At 44.9% G+C, this 18,824-nt stretch overlaps 1 long non-coding RNA gene across 1 annotated transcript; it reads right to left on the bottom strand.

Moving 5' to 3' along the window:
* Positions 1 to 7,099: 7,099 nt before the first annotated feature.
* On the bottom strand, positions 7,100 to 10,281 carry LOC124099334 (uncharacterized). Its single transcript, XR_006853929.1, has 2 exons — positions 9,930 to 10,281; positions 7,100 to 7,486 (listed from the first exon to the last, which is right to left on the bottom strand). It is a non-coding gene; the product is annotated as an uncharacterized LOC124099334 (long non-coding RNA).
* Between the last annotated feature and the right edge of the window lie 8,543 nt (positions 10,282 to 18,824).

Genomic DNA, 18,824 nt, shown 5'->3' with positions numbered 1-18,824 from the left:
TCTTGTAAGAGACCCTTCTTCAGCGGGGCATGGTGACATACACCTGTAGTTACAGCTGTTTCAGAGACTGAGGATTGTCTAGATCAGCCTGGGCAACATGGTGAGACCCTGGCTCAAAAAACAAACAAACAAACAACAAAAACAATAAACCAGGATAACCCTCCTCCATTTCCTGTAGCTCTCCTATGTTCTTATTTTTCTTATGTAAACATTTAAATCTAGCCCATCTTTTTGGGAAGTGAAATCTTTTTTTTTCCCTAAACAAACAAACAAACAAACAAAAAATCAAATGTCTCCATACTTTTATTAACATTGGGTCACTATTATTAATGATTCCTTCATGCACGTACTTTTCCAAGACAGAAAATTCAAAGATATTCCCATGATAAACTTCAATAAAATCTCTGTGAGGTCCTTCTGAAGAAAATTATAAAATGATGCTGAAAACTTTAATGAGTTCCTGGATGAGAAGATTCAGCATGGAAAAGATGTCTGGTATCTCCAAATTCATTGAGACATCTTGCAGGTTTAATTGATGTTAGTCTATTTTGTCTACATTTCCAAATGAATGATGTAAAATCAGTATCTCTTTTCCTATCCCCTTTTTTTTTCCAAAAGCTGTGTTTGTATTTTCTTTATTTTAGCTAGCCTTAACTGTAATCTAAATACAGGAGAGCATGTGACTGGTTTTGAGCAGCTGGATGTTCTAGAAGCATTTCATTTTTTATTTTTTTATGATACGGGGGATTGAATCCAGGGGCACTTAACCACTAAACCATATCCCCCAGACCTTTTTATTCATTCATTTTTATTTTTAGACAGAGTCTTGCTGAGTTGCTTAGTGCCTTGCTAAGTTGCTGAGGCTGGCCTCCAAACTTGCCATCCTCCTGCCGCAGCCTCCTGAACTGCTGGGATCACAGGTGTGTGCTTGTGTGCCAAGATTTCTAAAATTTTGAGACAGGGTCTCACTCAGCATTTTATGGTAGTCCAAAGTAATTTGGAAATCCAAAGCAGAGGTTGGCTCGATGGCACTTGGATGGCAAGATCTCCTTATTAACTTAGAAAAACATCTGTGTCACACTATTTCTGGGGGGAAGCTCACACCCTGCAGGCTGAATCATGCCCCTAAGGTCCTGGATGCCCCTCAGTCAAAGTATGGGGGATGTGGAACAGTTTTGCTGGGATCTTCTCTTCCTTTCAAAGCTTTAGTGGGGAGTAGACATCTAACACGGTGTTTTCTTCTTCTTCCAAATCCTAAATGTCCTGTCAATCTTTACTCCAGCAAATGCAGACGAATGATCAGGCCTTTGTGGTATCTTTTCAATTTTATATGGAGCTCAGAAATGGGAAGATATCCCTGCTGGACCTTTTTGTTTGTTTGTTTGTTTTAACTTGATCAAAGTTGCCCAATGTTGATCAGAGTTTGTGTTTTGATGTGGAGACCTTTTTTCAAGTTCAACATAGAGGTAGTTTTTCCTCTGTGACGAAGTTCTTTTTGTTGTGTATCTGGGAGGGTGGTTTGCTCGCAGTTTGGTTTTGAAACATACCTTCTGTGCTAGTTGGGGTGGGGGGGACTCATTCACTGAACAAGATGAAAATCTTACTTAAACTGGCTTAACCAGGGAAAGGGGATTTGTTGGAATTAATTGATATTTACATTCAAGCAGAGAATATTGATATTGATGCCTCTGGCTAGGTTGGCTGCTGTGGGGTTGAAGTCCTTCTGTTTAAAAACATTTTTATAGGTACACTGTGGCCACATTATAGTGGGATTTATGGTTCACATAGCACAGTTTAGTCAGTTTCCTTCCTTCCCTCCCCCCACTACCCACCTTCTATTCTACCGTCTCCCTTCTATTTTATGGGGTCCTCCTTTTTTTTCCTCTGTAGTGTCCTCATATGAGAGAAAATATACGGTCCTAGCCTTTTCTGAGCCTGGCTTCCTTCACTTAGCATGACGTCCCTAGTTCCGTCCATTTTCCTGCAAATGGCATGATTTCATTCTCCTGGGTGTCTAATAAAACTCCACTGTGTGCACATACCACATAGTCTTAAGCTCTTTGACGGACACCTAGGCTGGTTCCATAACTTGGCTATTGTGAACTGTGTTGCTATAAACAATTTGAGAAGCCCTTTGTGTCCCCAACTGCTGGCTCTTTTCTCTGAGCCACCCCCAGGACCCCCCCCCCCCCGCCCTGCCATCCCCGTGTCTCTGTAGCCAATCACCTGGGGGAGCCCAGACCTGGCTCTCCTTTGTCTGACTTGGCCATGGGTCTCTCCCTGAGCCAATCGTGTGTCTAGAGGTATAGATGCTCCCGTGAGGCCAAGGGTGCAGGGTGGACACAGTACCTGGTATCCAGCGCACGGTTCATAGGTGACCTTCCTCCTCAAATATCTAATGGGAGACTCACCTTGAAATGCTGCTGTCTCAAAGGCTTCTTCCCGCCTCATCCCGGCCTGACTTTACAACCCCCATCTCCAGCTGACCTCTCTCCCACACCCTGTGTTCTGGTCACAGCCAGCTACTCCCTGTGTCCAAACAAACGTGAGCTCCTGTTTCTCTGCTTTTGTAAGTACATTCTGTTCCTTACCCTAGAGGGACCTTCTTCCCCCTTTACTCATGTTTTAAGGTCCTAAGTCACGCTCAGGAGACGCTTGGGCAGAGCCACTCCATCTCTTCTCTTCCCTGAGGTTCCACCACCTCCCCTGTTGTGTCATGCTGGACAGAGCCTCTTGCCCCTAAGTCCTGATAAGACATTAAGGCTGAGCCTCTGAAGGCAAGGGCTGTGTCCCAGCCAGCTCCAGGAGTGGGCGTCCTGCAGTAGACAGTGTTTGGTGCAAGACTGGGTAGATGCCGTCACCCTCTGCCATTCCCTTGATTATCTTACTCTGCTCACCACTGGGTCCCACAGGTTTCCCATTCTGACAGCTAGGACCTATTTTTCATGTATGTCCCAGGAAACCAAAACTGCCTAAGAGTGCCCATGTCCCAGGGGTAACCTGCAATCAATGACCGACACTGTAGGGATATGACATTCCAGCTCCTGTGTCCTCATGGGACAATACTAGGGCATGACCCACCCTTGTCCCTCTGTGACCGACACCACTGATGACACACCGGGGCTTGACCTCCTTCCCTTCCCCACCCCAGTTACCAACTTTTACCAGTCTTCCTTGGGGACAGTTCCTCAAGTCACTTTCGCATGAATCCTCCATCTCAGAGCCCCAGACCTGCCTCTGGGGCACCTGGCCTGAGGATGAACAGAATGAAAAGGTCAGAGATGGATAAATATTTATTGACTGGCAACTTCGTGGAAGTGATAGGGGACCAGGGAGGACTCCTTCCTGGGATGTGTCTTCCCAAGGAGACAAGATGTGCCTGTTTGGAAAAAGAACCCGTATCCAATAGGAAATGTGGTGGACCAGGTCCAGAGAAGGAGGGATCAGGGTGGACACGGGGCGGGGGGGGACATCGGAGGCTAGTCAGAATTCACAGGTGGGAGTGAGGCTTGATCTGGGGACAACCTGGCGAACCCAATGACCCAGAGAATGCAGCAGCATCACTGGAGTCAGAAAATGAGTGTTTGGGTCAGGACAGGCAGACATGGAATCCATCCAAAAAGCAGCTTGAACTTTGTCTCATAAGGCAACATGGTGTTGGGGGGGGGGAAATCAACATTCATTTATTCATTCAACAAACATTTAACGAGTGCTCTTAACATGTGGCACACCCACGGTCAGGAACAGGGTGTTCTCTAAGAAAGGGAGTTCCTGACACGAACTGCATGTTCTGGCTGCCAGGATCTTGGCTGTCTTTGTTAGTTGGATCCACCTAACATTCCTGGATAGATTTTTTTTTTTTCCCCTGAACAGTTTTATCATGTGTGCATGGTCATTTTCTGATCACAGGCAAAGTATGGCCAGCCTCAATGTTTAAACATGAAACTGTATGCCAGAGGAGAAGAAATGTCTTCTATTCAAATCAGGGGACCGGATGTCTTCTGGAATGGGGATTCGGCTTCTGTTTCCTCCCTGAAAAACTGTTAGTGTTTTATTTAGAGACAGGGTCTCGCTGAGTGAGAAAGGAGAAGGTCCCCAGGGTGGGGTTTGGGCTTGTTCTCCCCAGGAATGATTATTTGGAGAAGCATCATTCAGCTTCTGGGCTCTATTTGTTTTGACTCAAGTGTTCCATTAAGTTTGGTTCAAGGGAGGGTTGAGGTTAGGTTTCAGCGGGTGTCTGTGATTGGGAAAGTGAGGGAAACAGGACAGGTGAACCCAGGTGAGCTGCAAAGTCCTGAGCAAGGTGAGGTGGTGGCCCTGATGAGTGACACCGTGGCACTGCTGAGCATTCCCAGGAGAGCAGAGGGCTTCCGAAGACTGCTCTTTCTGCTACCGGGGAAAGCTCTGGATTATGGCCATTGTATTCTGAATGCTTTACAGATGTGTCCTTAGGCAGAGCCTGGGGATGTCTGGAGAGCTCTTTGCTGCATGCATTATATATTTTAATGGAGGGTGTGAGGCATCTTCCATAAAGGTTGTATTTATTTATAGAATCACCAACAGCCTACCTACCTGTCTTCTCAAACACTGGCTATTACAAAGGTTTTATTCATTGCTAATTAAATAAATGAATGTCAACAAAAATCTGCATATTTTAAACTTTTACATTTGCATGTTTTTAATCAATAGTAAGGTTGAGGTCTTTTTGGTTCAGTATTGCTCTGTCCTTTGGAATTGACGGGTCATGACCTTGACAGTTTTATTCTCATCTGTCAGCAGCTGTCTCCTTGATTTAGAAGAGCAACGCTACCTGTTTTGCTTGACGTATTCTGCAAGTGGCGTTCGCCGTGGAATGTACTAAAGCAATTATCATGAGGATAAATCTTTCGGTATTTGAAGCAATGACTGCATTTTATTTTTGCAGCCATTGTTATTAAGCGCTCCCTTGCATTCTCTGTAGACTTTGTTCTGTGGTTATTGGGGCACAGCATGCACGACTCTTCCCATCACATTAGCTAGGTGTTTGTTCTTCACTGAGCTGCGTCTTCCAGGTGACTGCATTATGCCCTCAAGTGGATTTTTTCCCCCAGCATGAAATATGAAAAATGCTGCAAAAACTGATTCCTTCTGTATTCAAGAACATCTTTCTTTTTTCTTTACATATGAACTGGATATAGAATTGAGAAATTTTTTTGTGGGGGTGGGTACCAGGGTTTGAACTCAGGGGCACTTGACCACTGAGCCACATCCCCAGCCCTATTTTGTATTTCATTTAGAGACAGGGGCTCCCTGAGTTGCGTAGCGCCTCACCATGGCTCAGGCTGGCTTCCAACTCTCAATCCTCCTGCCCCAGCCTCCTGAGCTGCTGGGATGACAGGCGTGCGCCAGCTTGCCTGGCTAATTGAGAAATGGATGACGTTGTTCTCGGCATTTCAGGTGAAGGAAAACAAGGGGAATAAGGACTAGAGAGAGTGAATCGTGATTTTCAATGTTGTCACACCAAGAAATGATAAGTGTTTAAGGTGATAGATACACTAATTAACAGATGTGCTGGTTAGACAGTGGATACATTTACAGATTGGATTCCATGTTTTCATGAGACACTACATTGTGCCCCATATCTATATGTACCATTGATAGGTGTCAGTAACATTTTATTTACATGAAGGAAGACAGAGTAGGTGACAGCGTGGTCAAATGTTGGAGGCCCTTAAAAACAGGATAGAGGGCACCGAAGGCAACTGATCAGAGAGGGGACATGCACACAGCCGGGTGGTAGTCAGATTAGCCTCGTGAAGGTGATGGGGAGAATGAAAGGTGGGAGAGGGACTTGGTTATCAGTTGGTCATGACTTGGCCACAAGTCACAGAAAGCTATCATAGGAATTCATCTATATTATATAGCAAGAAGTCCAGAACTAGCAGGGGCTGGTGTTGGTTTCATTGCTCATTACTGTCGGAGCTGATGTCATAGTGTCGCTCTGGGACTTTTCCTCATGATTGCAACATGGCTGCTGCAGCTCTGTATATCCTTGTGGCTTTGAAGCACAAGGTGGAGGGAAGAGGAGCAATAGCCACAACTTACTGATTTTATTAGGGAAGTAGCCACTTCCCAGAGCCCCCCTCCTTCCAGTAGGCTTCTGTTGACAAGTCATTGGTCAGAGCTGTGACATATGGCCATCCTCTCTACAAGGAGGCTGGGAAGGCAAGTTGCTTTGCTAGGCATGTTTCAAAGAGGGAAAAAATGGGGAATGGACATTTATAGGAAATTTGAAGTGTCTACCAGAACCCCCCAAAATACCACCACCAACAGAACAAAACAAACACACACGATAAATTGGACTATGTTAAAACTAAGAACTTCTGTCGATTCATCAAGTAACATTGTAAGGAAAGTGAGAAGTGTAACCTGGGGAAAGAGGCTGACCAAGGAACTGTATCCAAATATACAAAGATTCACAGTCGATAAAAAAAGATGGACAAGTCAAGGGGAAGAGAACAGGCAAATAAACACACACACACACTCATACACAAAAACACTTCACAAAAGAGCATATCCAAATGGTCTCTAAACATCTAAAAATGTCTTCACTGTCATTAGTCTTCAGGGAAAGACTCATTCCAACCACAGGAGTTTCTGTTATGCACCTATAAAAAAATGGCTAAAATGGAAGACAGACGTGACCTCGTGGTGATGGCAATGTGACGCAACTGGAGCTCTCACACTCTGCTGGTGGGAGGGAAAATTATCCGCCATCTCTTTGGAAAACGGGTCGTCTCTACTAAAGCAGTCTTCTGGATCCTCTATGCCCTAGCAATCCCACGTCAGCAGAAATGTTCAGCAAGGGAAAAAAATATGCGTGCAAGCACACCTGTGTTTGTGTATTCAGTGGAAGACGTGCACGGAGCATCCGAACAGCACTGTGTGTAATAATCGAAACCAGAAGTACCAAATGCCTGTCAATGGGAGAATATAATGGGGGCGATGGCCGGCATCTCATTGGTGGGGGGGTTCTTCTTCCTGCCAAGGAGGGTGTAAGCCATCTGGAAACTTAAAGTCTAAATTAATTAGTGAAGAACCAAACAGAAATAGTCAGAAATATCTTTACATAAAGCAGAGCCCCTGATAGATCTGGTCCCCATGGGTGCTGGACTAGACCAAGGAAGGATGGCTCTGGTGGTTTATTTAAGGCAGGGATCAAAGTTTATTTAAGGCTGGGATCAAAGGTACATCAAAGGCTGGGATAAGGTTTCAAGGGTGGAGTCTTGCTTCCCAATGTCTTGCAGTCAGCAGGTTGATTGGCATCTCGGCAGGTCACACCCATCTCAGGGGCTGTGTGGGATCTTTGGCAGAGCTTGAGGGAGAGGTTCAGGGTGCATCAGGAGGTCCATCCCTGTGGGTGGGGGGGTGCCACCGGAAGTTCCCATTGCCAGACTTCTCCCCTCACTAGGCTACGATGTGCAACACAGTCCACACACTGAGGGCTCTCAAGAAGAATAGATAAATAAATGGGATCTGTTCATTCATACATGGAATACTATATGTCAATGACAATGCACATTCTGTAAGAATATGCAACAATGTCTATGAATCTTGAACCGAATGTTGAGCAAAAGAATGGTACAGCCTATCCTGTGTGGTTACATATGTATAAAATAGGTGCTGGTGCCTGGCGCTGTGGCCCACGCCTGAAATCCCAGTGACTCAGGAGGCTGAGGCAGGAGGATCTGTGAATTCAAAGTCAGCTTCAGCAATTTATCAAGGTCCTAAGCAACTCAGTGAAACCCTGTCTCCAATAAAATATAAAAATGACTGGAGATGTGGCTCAGTGGTTAAGCACCCTTGGTTCAATCCCTGGTACCAAAATAAATAAATATAATAAAAATACATGCTGGAGTGCAGGAGAAACTCATACATGCTGTTTAAAAAAAAATTGGGATAATCCCGATACTGGTGAGGGGGAGGGTTCTGGGAGGGGTGGAGGTAGTAGTGACTGACAGGAAGCATGAGGCGTCATTCACTGGTGATGTTCTCAGTCTAGGTGTTGGTTATACAGTCATCATCAGTCTGTGGCAATTCATTATGCGGCACATTTATAATCAGCACTTTTCTGTTCCTATGTTGAATAAGGAAAATCAGATTCTTTTTTTTTTTCCAGTGCTGGGGATTGAACCCAGGGACTGTGCCTGCTATACCCCCAGAACCCTAGATTTTTAACAAGTGGCTGCCACAGCAGGTGTGAGATTAGGAAAAGGGGTCCTTGTCATCTTCTTGCCTCATTATGAGCTGCCAATGCGCCTGCCTTCTTCAGAGACCCCCTTCTGGCGCAGGGATGTAGCAGTACAGCCCACCGCTGCCCCTAGTTCAACTGGAAGAGCAGAAACACGTGGAGGCTACTCGGTCATAATTATTTATCACAGGGGTCCCACAGTCCCACAGGGCTTCATGGTGAGGGGGAGACCCACAAGTTACCTCTTCCACCTTTTTAAGGAAGAAGATGGAAACACAGGAGGCTCGGCGAAGGATTTCAGACTTGGGGCAGTTCTTTCAAATGGACCCGACCAGTCAAAACATGCCTTGGGGGCCAGATGTGGCCAACAGGAGACCTGTTTGCAGCCACTGGCGCCCAGGTTGGATGATGCACCTTCTGCTGCAGCCGGGATCATAAAAACAGGAGCTGCTCTCTACGGGGCCCTGGCTGGGACCTTTCCCTGGAGGATTTCCTCAGTCCTCAGCTGTCAGCCACAGCTCTTGTGTAATGAGAGCTTTCCAGGAAAAGAAGAAGAAGAAAAGGAAGAGCCCAGGCTGTCAGACTGAATGGATTCCTCTATTAAAGGTGCACCTAGATTTCGTAATCATAAAATGTCAACCAACAGAACAATGCAAACGTCTGTCTTAGAAATGACTCAGTATGGTACATAGTCTCCTTTTATTTGCTTTTTTGGTATCAAAAGCACTTAACCACTGAGCTACAGTCCCAGCAACACCCCCCCACACACACACACCTTTTTTTTTTGAGACAGGGTCTCTAAGTTGCTTAGGACCTTGCTGATTTGCAGAGGCTGGCCTCCAACTCATGATCCTCCTGCCTCAGCCTCTCGAGATGCTGGGATTACAGGCGTGCACCACTGCACCTGGCACTCATGTTATTTTTACAAAAACATTGTGTGGTGAGTTAAGTCCAATTTAGTTGAGGCTCAGTGAGGTCAATGAACTGTCCCAAGTTTACAGACCAGCAAGCATATCTGTGACACCCCCCATCCATACTCCTAATTGCTGCCAGACAGTGCATCTCAAAGGGTGGAATGAATATCAGTGAGGGCAAATATTTGCAGATTTGGGCAAATGTTACAGCGAGCTAAGCGACTATAACAAATAGACCCAGCCATATAATGGCAAAAATGAGATTTAAATGTATTTCCTGTTTATTTAGGAATAAACAGGCAGTTCAGGGACGTGGGCTGCTCTCTTCCATGCCGTCCTTCAGGGCCGTGGGTGACTTTCCCTTTCAACATGTGGCTTCCGACCTGTCACTAGCTCTGTGAGCTCAAAGGGGAAGAAGCGTGGAGGAGGCAGCTGCTGTCTTGAAGCCCTGGCTTATAAATGGCAACCACTCACATGATATTCAGAATAACTCAGGCCACACTAAACACAAAGTGCTGGTGGTGGTGGGGGGCTAGAAAATGAGGTCCCACCCATGAAATAGCCACCCCTGCATCACCATGAAAGGCGAGAGTGAATTTTTGCAAAAAAAGCTACTCATCTCTTTCCCAAAGTGGCTTTCGGACATGCACCGATGTCAAGAAACAGAGAAATTCTCAATTTGGGGCTAAAAAGTTCTTTAACCCTCCTCTCCTTTGGCTCGCTTATTTTTTGTGTGTTTGTTTACAAAGAGAGTAGATGATCGTGTATCCCAGAGCTTTACTCACCATATCTTCATCTTATTCTAAAATCGGCTTCTCTGTGTTTTGGCAAAGGATGGTAGGCAGGGACAACAGCTTTCCTTTGGCAAATTCACGGGTTGCGGTGGAAAGCAGTCGATATTTTAACATGCTCAATAATCGTGCAGGGGCACGTGAGCATGACGAAACTCAGTGAATGTGCTCTGCAAACGGCCGAGTGCTGGTTAAACCGTGCACCATAGTGGAGTTGCCAGGCAATGAATCTGAAGTTGAGGTAAGCAGCCCAGGCTTGTGGGTGGCCAGCTTGGCAGAGCATGAGCCGGGACTTGCTTGAGGCCAAGACTGGTCCTGGGGTGACCATGAGGGGAGCCCAAAGCCAGCCGATCTCACTGGTCCTCGGGACATCAGCAAGGGCTCGTGGACCTGCCCGGTTCCTGAAACTGGGGCTAGGAGCGTTTCTTCCCTCCTGATTCCCCTCTGTCCCACTGGGCCATCTTCCAGAGGGTAGAATTCTTGGGCTTTTTTTTTTTTTTTTTTTACGGAAGACTCTATACCCTGGCGAAGCTCCCATCTGGCTGCCTGTCACACTTCCTGAGGGTAAGAGAACAATGGAGCCAGCCCCAGTCCTGCATCCGTCCTGGAAACGGCGGGCTGACCCAGGCATTTCAAGTTATTCCTTCCGGCCAGTGATGAAGGACCGCAAATTTGGCCACGGAAGATCCTAGGAAATGCCTTGGGAGTTGAAAGACCCTGGAATGATCTGATAAGCTTTGTATCCAGTCTTGCTGAGGGCTCTGGATGCCCAGATAATGTGGGGTTACTCACTGGTTATCAGAGAAATGCAAACTAGATGTTTTCCACTCTTGAGAGTGGTGACAGATTTGCAGATCTGACTATCTGCCATCAGGAATGTGGGGAAAATCCTCTCAGAGATGTCTAGTGGGATATCTCGGGAGATTTACTTTGGGGAACAAATTGGCACTATCCAGAATAATTTTAGCATGTTGCCTAAAAAAAATCTCACAATTAAAAATATATATTAATAATAATAATAATAATAATAATAATAAAGCTTTTACAGCTGGGCAGGGTGGTTCGGGCCTGTGATCCCAGAGACTCGGGAGGCTGAGGCAGGAGGATCTCAAGGTTGAGGCCATTCTGGGCAACTTAGTGAGGCCCTGTCTCAAAATGAAAAATAAAAAAGGCTGTGGGTGTAGCTCAGTGGTAAAACACACCTGGGGTTGATCCCCAGTGCCAGGATATAAATAAACAAATAAAATTGAATACAAAAAACCAAAACTTCTTACATATGTGCACAAGGAGGAATGTACAAACGTGTTCATTGTAGCTTGGTTTATAATGGCAAACAAAATCAAAACAGAACTGGAGACAACCTAGAAATCTAGCAATGAAGAGATGGATGGATAAAATGTGTCTGTGCCAATCAAAGCTAACAGCCTGTTCTACACAGGTGCATGTAATGGAGCTAAGACCAGAGTTTTGAGGGGAAAAGCAGTATGCGGAATGAGAGGTACATTCATAATCTATTGTCCTACAAGAAAGTATCCACATAACTTCATGGCTTCCAGCAGTATGGAGATTCCTCAGAAAGCTTTGAATGGAACCCCCATTTGACCCAGCTGTCCCACTCCTCAGTTTATATCCAAAGGACTTAAAATCAGCCACATCAATGTTTATAACAGCTCAATTCACAATAGCTAAGCTATAGAACCAATCTAGGTGCCTTTCAACAGACGAATGGATAAATAAAATGTGGTATGTATACCCAAAAGAATATCACTTAGCCATAAAAAAATGAAATTATGGCACTTGCTGGTAAATGGATGGAGCTGGAGACTCTCACGCTAAGTGAAATAAGCCAGTCCCAAGAAATCCAAGGTTGAATGTTCTCTCTGATATGTGAATGCTGACACACAATAAGGAGTGAGGGGAGAATAGAAGTTCATTGGATTAGATAAAGGAGAGTAAAGATTAGGACCAGGGAAGGGAATAAGAAAGACAGTAGGATGAATGGGACATCACCTTCCTGTGTTCCTATATGAATACATGACCGGTGCGTCTCCACGTCATGTACAACCTCAGGAATGGAAGTTAGACTCCATGTATGTATAATATGTTAAAATACACTCTACTGTCATGGATAACTAAAAAGAACGAATGAAAAAAACTTAGTGGCTTTCAGCCACAGCAAATACCTATTACTGTCATAGTTTCTGTGAGTCATGAAATCAGGAGTAGCTCCGCTGGGAAGTGCTGGTTCAGGGCTCCTTGGGAATTGCAGTGGAGATGTCAGCCAGAGCTGCAGGCGTTGATGACTTAGTTGAGGTTGGACGATCTGTTCATCAGAAGTCCTGCTCATCTGACTGTCAAGTTGGTGCGGACTATTTGTGGGAGCCCCACGTGGACTTCCTCCTGGGAGCTGCTTGAGCATCCTCACAACATGGCAGCCAACTACCCCCACCCTCAGCACCAGCCGTCCAGGCAAGGGCAAAGAGGAAGTGGCAGTGTCTTAGGACCTGGCCTTGGGAGTCCTACACTGTCACTTTTGTCACATAGGATTCAATGAGTTGCTCAGTCTGATCCACATTTAAGGAAAGAGGAATGAGGCTCCATCTTTGAAAACTTGCATATATGTGGTTTTATGTACTTAAAAGTGACATCAAGACACACACACACATACACACACACACACACTTCTTTTCAACACTTGGATGCTAGAAATTATTTTTTTGGAGGTTGCTGAGCCTCTAAGATATGAGATTTGGGCTGTTGGAGGCCATTTTTCCCATCAGAGTTAAGAAAGCCTTTCCAAAGGACTGAAAGACTAAGTCTGCCCAACTGAAATCATTGAAGCCCCTGGATCAAGACATGCCTGAACCCAAATCATTTTCTCTGGTATTTTCAGTTATATAAAATAATAAATCTGCCCCCCCCTTTTTTTAACTTATGATGGCTTAAATTGGGTTTCTGCACCCTGCTGTCATAGCACTCTGCATGGAAACATTGGTGTTGGTGTCAGAGTTTCAATCTGTGTTAAGGTCAAGGTTAGGTGTTAGGTATTATAGAACTTTGTGATAAAATTGACACTCATTTTGGACTTTGGTAACAAAAGTTCACTCTCACTTGGAAATGTCTCTTGAATGTATCCATTTCTGCTGTTACCAATTTAGTTCAGGCCCTTGTCCGCTTTTGCTTGGATCATTGCAGTAGTCTCCTCACTGATCTCTGAGGCACTCTCTTCCATCTGCTGTCTTCCCTGATGCAAATAGACTATGGTTTGAAAACTAATATGATCATGTTGCTTCCGTGCTCAAAAAACCCCCAATGACACCAATGTCTGGAGAATCAAGTCCAAATGTCTCAGTATGACCTTCAAAGTTGCCCTCTCTCTCTCTCTCTCTCTCTCTCTCTCTCTCTCACACACACACACACACACACACACACACACACACACACACACATACTTCTTTTCTCACTTCCATTTAGGAGTAGGGGGATATGTCTAACATTGGTGTTAAAATTAAAGCCAAGTTTGGGTCTGTGACAACTAGCTTCCACGATGGTCCCCAGTGATTCTCACCTCCTAGCATTTATGCCACTTGAATATTTCTGCTCTGTTCTCTCATAATGAATAGGGCCAATCTGTGTAACCACTAGGATACTGTGAAAATGACGGAGTATATGTGAGGGTTAATTTTACCTGTCATCTGGATTGGACCACAGGGTGCCCAGATATATGGCTTAACATTATTTCTGGATATGTCATATAATCAGTTTCCTCAAAGAACAGAGAAATCAGATTCTCCCTTCCTCCACATTTTTTTTTCTACTTAGGTCCTCAATGGAGAAGTTGATTTTTTTCTGCCTATTTGAGCTAATGGTCTTCTCTTGTCCTTAGACTGCAACTTGAAGATTGGTGTCCCTGGTTCTTAAGCCTTCAGACTTGGGCTGGAACTTAAACTATTAATTCTCCTGAGACTTGGATAAAAACTATACCCCAGCTTTCCTCCAACTTCCAGCAGATCCTGGGCTTCTCAGCCTCTCATCACGTGAACCAATTCCTAACACTAAATCCCAACGCTCCTGTTCTGCCCTCAGGGAACCAATTATATGCACATTTATCCCTCCAATCTCTTCTCCAGTCTGCTTATCTTTTATCTTTCTCCCTCATTCCTTCTCTCTGGGCTTTACAAGAACTTCTTGATCTTTTCTTTGGATCCACTGACTTGATTTTATGGAGCAGTCTTCTAACTCTATCTACTGCCCTTTTGGACTCAATAGATAACATTTTTTATGCTCTGGGATAATTTTCTATTCGACATTGCTTTAGAGATGCAGTAGCTTCAGGTCTTGTAACTACCATTAGAAATTCCTCTTACATTTTGTCCCCTGAGCCTTAAGGGTGACTTATCCAGAGACTTTTGCTCTCGTTCCTCCTATCAGTATCCTTTGACCCGCTAGATCTTTGCATATATCCATTATTCTCTGTTTGCCCATTTTTTTACAGGAGGAGGCCCATGTTTGCTCAATGTTGGGTGTTCAGATGGATTAAAGAGTCTGTTTAAATTTTTTTGACTCAGCCAAAGAAAGGAGGGAAAAGTTTATGTTTACTGTACCTTTACTTTGTACTATTGGAGAGTCAGCAACGCATGGAGATAGGGAGGCAGCTTCAATGAGGTGGGGTATTTCTTCTTTGTGCCAATTGTCCTCGGTCACCTTCATGGGGGTGTTGTAGGAATCAGATTTAAATGGGGGAAATTAAAAAAATAAAACTCTTTTTTTTTTTGGTACCAGGGATTGAACCCAGGGGTGCCTTACCACTGAGCCACTTCCCCAGCATTTTTTTATGTTTTATTTAGAGACAGGGTCTCATTGAGTTGCTTGGGGCCTCGCTAAGTTGCTGAGGCTGGCTTTGAACTCAGAATCCTCCCACCTCAGCCTCCTGAGCTGCTGGGAATGACAGGTGTGTGCCATCATGCTCAGCCCCCAAATCACTTTTGACCTGACCCTGTTGTCATTGGGGCTTGCTCTTGGGGTTGTACGCTCTATGGGTTTGGATAAATGGCCCTTATTGCTTGGGTGTGACCCTGCTCGACCTCTCACAGCTCCTGGCTTTAAGGCATTTGTGGGTACTCTGGCAGGCCCAAGCTTTGCTTCTCCATAAACCACACCCCTGACCTCCTCTGTCCCCCTTGGAGCTGGCAGCGATCACAGGGCTACTTGGATCCCCTCTGCTGCTTCCTGCCTGACATGAATCATGGCCTGGTAGTCCCTGCCCTCACCTGGTTTGAGCTCAGTGTATGTTGCAGACATCTGCATTTCTGTTCCTGTCTGCTGGACGTGGCACCTCCTACCCTGCTTTCTGTCCGTCCGTCCGTGGGGTGGAGTGAGTTTTTCTGTTAATGAACCTTGCTCTCCTGGCCTCATCCTCGGATTGGCTGGTCAGCTCATGCCTTAGGCTCTACCTCAAACCTGACTTCCTCTGTGGGGGGGAGTGTTCCAGGAAGATCCCCAAACTAGAAACACTCTGAGGAGCTCTCAGAAATTCCTGCATTCTGCCTGCCCAGGAGCGCGTCTCCTGGCGCCCCAGCTCTGGCCGCTGAGCTGTCTGCCCCTGTAGTCCACAGAGCCTGGGCAGCGCCCGTTTATCCACTCGGGAAGCATTGATGGAGCGCCAGGTCGATGCCAGGCACAGTGCTGGGCCGTTCTCGCCTCGGCACAGCGTCTGCCACAGCTTCAGGGAACCAGGCCTGAGACAGCGAGGGATGAGGAGGACAGGGGGCTGGAACAGCACAGGGCGGGCCGTCGCCGTGGCCCCAGGGACAGGCATGAGGGGAAACTGAGCTTTTGTAGCCTGGGCTGTGCCCTGAGTGTGGCCAGCAGTGGGAAGCGCCTCACAGGGGCAGGGGGTGAGCCAGGGCCGGGCAGTGCCATGCTAAGAAATAAGAAATCTCAGACAGACCAAGGAAGGCAGTGTGTGTGTGTGTGTGTGTGTGTGTGTGTGTGTGTGTGACTTCTCCATGGGCTAGAATTTGCACAGATGAGCTACGAGGCTGGAGTGCAGAGAAGTGTTTGTTTATCCATTTAGGAGTTTATTTATCTATTCAGTCATCTTGATTGCTTCCAGATTTTCGCAATGATGAATAAAGCTGTTATAAATATCTTTATGTAGTTTTTTTTTAAGCGTTTAACCTTTATTTATTTACTTATTTATTTATTTTAATGTGGTGCTGAGGATTGAACCCAGGTCCTCATCCACCCTAGGTAAGCATCCTCCCACTGAACCATAACCCCAGCCCTGTATGTAGGGTTTTGTGTGAACCTAAGGTCTTATTTCCTTTGGGCAATATATATATATATATATATATATATATATATTTTTTTTTTTTTTTTTTTTAAACTTACCAAATAGGCAGGGATGGAAACACTTCATTGTGTGGTGGAGAGGATGTAGGGAAGAAAGGAACTCCAAAATAGGAGATACACGCCCTTGGGTGTATTCATTCCTTTTCTAGGAATCTGTTGGACCGGTGTGCTTGTACACACGCACACAAGTTTGCACAGGATATTCATCTCCGCAGTATTTGTTATAGCAAAGGGTTGGAAACAACTGAAATGTCCATCAACAGGGGACCTGCAGAATAAGCTATGGAACATCATTTCAGTGGACCACACGGGGCGGTCAAAACACACAAGGGAGATAAATACGGATGTGGAACAATATCTAAGATATCTGAAGTGAAGTAGGTCAGTTCTGGGATAGAACAGGGTAGACGATCATTTAGGTAAGTGAGCAGGGGTGTGGCTTTGGAGCCAGACGGCCTTGGCTTAGATCCCGGCTCCACCACTTTCTAGCTATGTAATCGGGGGACCGTTGCTGGTGCCTCGGTTTTCCCAGCTGTCACACTCAAAGATTAACAAGGATAGGAAGGCGACGTTCTTTTCCCTTTTGACCTTTTGAATGTTTTAAAACCATGCAACTGTGTTACCCTATATATTATATAAACTTGTGATCCTCCTGGTCTCAGACCTCCAAGTTGCTGGGATTACAAGAATGTGCCACCATACCTGGCTCAAGTTCTTAAATGAAATATTTTAAACTAAAATTCGCAAATTCGGACATGGAAAAGATGCTGAACATCATCAACATGAAGGATATAGACACTAAAACTCCAATGAGATCCCTGTTAGTCTAGCTAAAATGGTAAAGACTGGCAATACCAAGTGCCAGTGACGATACCGAACAGCTGGAAATCTTGCACACCCCCATGGGAATGGAACGTGCTACAACTATTTTGGAAAACAAGATAGCAGCTTCTTCAAAAGCTAAACATCTATCTGTGTGGTGACCCGCAGACCCAGTCTTGAGAATTTACCCAAGAGAAATAAAAACGTATGTTTACAAAAAGACTTATACGTGCTGGGCACATTGGCACATGCCTGTCATCTCGGCATACTACGTACTCTGATGCAGGAGGATTGTGAGTTCAAAGCCAGCCTCAGCCACTTAGTGAGGCCCTAAGCAACTCAGTGAGACCCTGTCTCTAAATAAAATATTTTAAAAGGCTGGGGATGTGTCTCAGTGGTTAAGCACCCATTGGTCCAAATCCCTGGATTTAAAATATATATATATATATACATATACATATATACTTGAATGTTTTTAAAAGTTTGTTCAAAATATCCCCCATCTGGAAGCAACCTCAAAGTCTAATAATAACTTGGGAATGGATAGCAAACTGGTAAATCCACACAATGGAACCAAAAGGAACCAACCACAGTTATCCCCACAGTGGTGAACCGTCAAAACATTAGCTAAGTGAAAGAACATAGAAATTAGAAAATAAAACAAATACCACATGATTCCATTTATTAAAAAAAATTTTAGAAAAGGCAAAATTAAAAACATAAAAAGGAGGTGAGCGGTTGCCAAGGAACAGAGGCGGAGAGGGACTGTCAGCAAAGAGACACAGGGAACCCTGGGGTGACGGAAAGAGTCTCTAATGTGATCTTGGTGGTAGTTACGTGACTTTAGGTGTTTGCCAAAACTTCAACTGGATGTGTAAAATTGTAAGTTCTATAAACAAAGCTAGATTTAACAAAAACAGGCTCAGTCTAGCCACGGTAGTTTTTTTTTTTTTAAAAGGATGAGCTGGTCTATAATGTTCAGTGACAGGAAAATTCAACAGGATGAGGACCGAAAGGGCCAGTCTGTCTAGTTAGCAGGTTTTGCTGGGGGTGTCTTGGCAGGGGAGGAACAGAGTGAATTCCAGATGAATTCAGGAGTTGAGAGTCAGTGGAGAGTGAAGTAGAGGTAACCAACGTCATCTTCCAAGAAATTTGCCTGTTAACAGACAGGGGATACACAGGAACCGACCTTTCTGGTTCCAAACAGAATGCAGATTAAAATGATAATACTGTGGTTCATCTGCTAAGTACAGCCTGGTAACCTGGGTGTGCCCATAGGTAGGAAATGGTGCCTAATCTTTGCAGAAAGCAACTTGAAAAGCCCCCTCCCCCATCCCCCCTCCCTCACCCCCTGCCCCACAAAGCATAAACGCTTTGACCTGACCCATAGGAATTTATTCTAAGGAAATAATTAGCTGGGCAACGGACGTGCCCAAAATATCGATGTTAAATTAGTGCCATTTATTTATTTAAAAAAAATGGACACACCCTAAATATTGAGTAATCAAGGTATGGCTGAGGAAAATGATTTATTCATCCCAGAATTTGCTTTTTGGCCTCTAACATTTTTTTCAGATCTTCAAAATATGGTAGGAAATAAAAGAATTGAGCATCTAGAAAATAGGGGTGAAAGAGAAATTTTGGCTACATACTCTTTCCTGACTTTTAAATATTGCACCTTGTGAATTTATCACCTGTCAAAAAGTTAAAATA

This window comes from Marmota monax, unplaced genomic scaffold (assembly GCF_021218885.2).
Source record: "Marmota monax isolate L192 unplaced genomic scaffold, Marmota_monax_Labrador192_F-V1.1 WCK01_AAM20220418_F8-fsc00086, whole genome shotgun sequence".
In the NCBI taxonomy this organism is placed as follows: domain Eukaryota; kingdom Metazoa; phylum Chordata; class Mammalia; order Rodentia; family Sciuridae; genus Marmota; species Marmota monax.
Note: the sequence above shows the minus strand (reverse complement) of the source record. Positions and strands in the feature narration are given on the sequence as shown.